Source organism: Carassius carassius, unplaced genomic scaffold (genome assembly GCF_963082965.1).
Source record: "Carassius carassius unplaced genomic scaffold, fCarCar2.1 SCAFFOLD_56, whole genome shotgun sequence".
NCBI classification, from domain to species: Eukaryota; Metazoa; Chordata; class Actinopteri; order Cypriniformes; family Cyprinidae; genus Carassius; species Carassius carassius.
The window spans coordinates 211,083-213,531 of NW_026775126.1; positions in this window are offsets into that span (position 1 = coordinate 211,083).

Here is a 2,449-nt window from a genome sequence, read left to right on the forward strand (position 1 = left end):
GGCAGATTGGACATTGTATGTCTGAGTTACAGCAACTTCCTTTTTCATGGCGAAACATCGAAATTTGTCAGGTCGCCATGGACACGCCCTTTAACGAAACCTCAAGATCTTCACAATTTAACATCGCAAAGGGCTTAAGATTACACTGACCAAGTTTGGTGTTGATCTGAATAAATCTCTAGGAGGAGTTCGTTAAAGTACAACCCCTGAAAATGGCAAAAACAACGCCAATTCTGCAGAGAAAATTCTAAATAACCGACTTCCTGTTGGGATTCGGATTTTGTACCAAGAGACTTTTTTGTAGGTATTGGTGTGTTACATGTGTATACCGATTTTTGTACATGTACGTGACACGTAGCTCGAGGCGCACTCCATTGTATGTGTATAGGTGGCGCTATCGAGCCATTTTGCCACACCCAATGGAATATTGGCCTCCAGATGTGTGCAGGTCAGTACTCTTATCAAACATGTGAAGTTTGGGCAAGATCTGATATTTTATGCCTGAGTTACAACAACTTCTACTCCAATGGCGAGACATCGAACTTTGTCACGGCGCCATGGACGCGCCCTTTAACGAAAACTCAAGATCTTCACAATTTAACATTGCACAGGCCTTTAGATTAGACTGACCACAAAAAAGACATTGATGTCATAAAATTTCTAGGAGTAGTTCTTCGCAGCATAAAATATGACACTTTTTGTTGCCAATAGGTGACGCTATGACTATAACTGAATATGGGCATGTCAATCTATTCAGTTCCAGAGTCTTATCAACCATGTGAAGTTTGGGGCAGATTGGACATTGTATGTCTGAGTTATAGCAACTTTATTTTTCATGGCGAATCATCGAAATTCGCCAGGCCGCCACGGACACGCCCTTTGATGAAAACTCAAAATCTTCGCAATTTAACATCGTAAAGGCCTTTAGATTAGGCATAACAAATTTGGTGTTGATCTGAGTAAGTCTCTAGGAGGAGTTCGTTAAAATACAACTCATGGAAATGGCAAAAATGACACAAAATTTGCTCATAATATTAAAAATAACCAACTTCCTGTTGGGTTTAGAATTTTGCTCCAGGAGACTTTTTTGTAGGTATTGGAGAGATACATGTGTTTACCGATTTTCATACATGTACGTGAAACATAGCTCGAGGCGCACGGTGTTGAACGTGTATAGGTGGCGCTGTCGAGCCATTTTGCCACACCCACTTCTGAAACCCATATCAGACGTAAATTTTCACCAGTTCTGAGGTGTGTGCAAGGTTTCATGACTTTTCGAGCACGTTTAGGCTCTCAAAAATGCGATTCGTTTTGGAGAAGAAGAATAATAATAATAATAATTAAAGCTGTAAGCAGCGATGAACGGGCCCTCGCACCCGGGCTCACCGGCAGCGAGTGGCTTTAGTAAATAGGTGAACGGTGAGAAATATGCATTTAAACTCATAAATATAAGTAGAATATATCAATGTTTATTCCATATATGTTCCAATCTCCCTGTTGCCAGCAGGTGGCGCTATCATTATAATGGAATATTGGCCTTCAGATGTGTTCAGGGCTGCACTCTTATCGAACATGTGGAGTTTGGGGAAGATCAAACATTTTATGCCTGAGTTACAACAACTTCTCTTGCTGTGGCGAGACATCAAATTTTGTCATTTTTGCCATGGACACACTCTTTAACAAAAACTCAAGATTGCCACAATTTAACATTACACAGGCCTTTAGATTAGACTGACCACAAAAATACATTAATGTCAAAAAATCTCTAGGAGTAGTTTATCTCAGCATAAAATAAGTCACTTCCTGTTGCCAGCAGGTGGCGCTATGACTATAATTGAATATGGGCATGTAGATCTGTTAAGGGCAGAAGTCTTATCTAACATGCAAAGTTTGGGGCAGATTGGACATTGTATGTCTGAGTTACAGCAACTTCCTTTTTCATGGCGAAACATCGAAATTTGTCAGGCCGCCATGGACACTCCCTTTAACGAAATCTCAAGATCTTCCCAATTTAACATCGCAAAGGCCTTTAGATTTAACTGACCAAGTTTGATGCTGATCTGAATAAATCTCTAGGATGAGTTCGTTAAAGTACAACCCCTGAAAATGCCAAAAACAACACCAATTTTGCAGAGAACATTCTAAATAACTGACATCCTGTTTGGATTCGGATTTCGTACCAAGAGACTTTTTCGTAGATATTGGTGTGTTACATGTGTGTACCGATTTTTGTACATGTACGTGAAACATAGCTTGAGGCGCACTCCATTGAAAGTGTATATGCACTCAGTTGAAAGTGTATAGGTGGCGCTATCGAGCCATTTTGCCACACCCAATGGAATATTGGCCTTCAGATCTGTTCAGGCCAGGACCCTTATCACACATGTGAAGTTTGGGCAAGATCGGACATTTTATGCCTGAGTTATAACATCTTTTATTCCCATGGCGA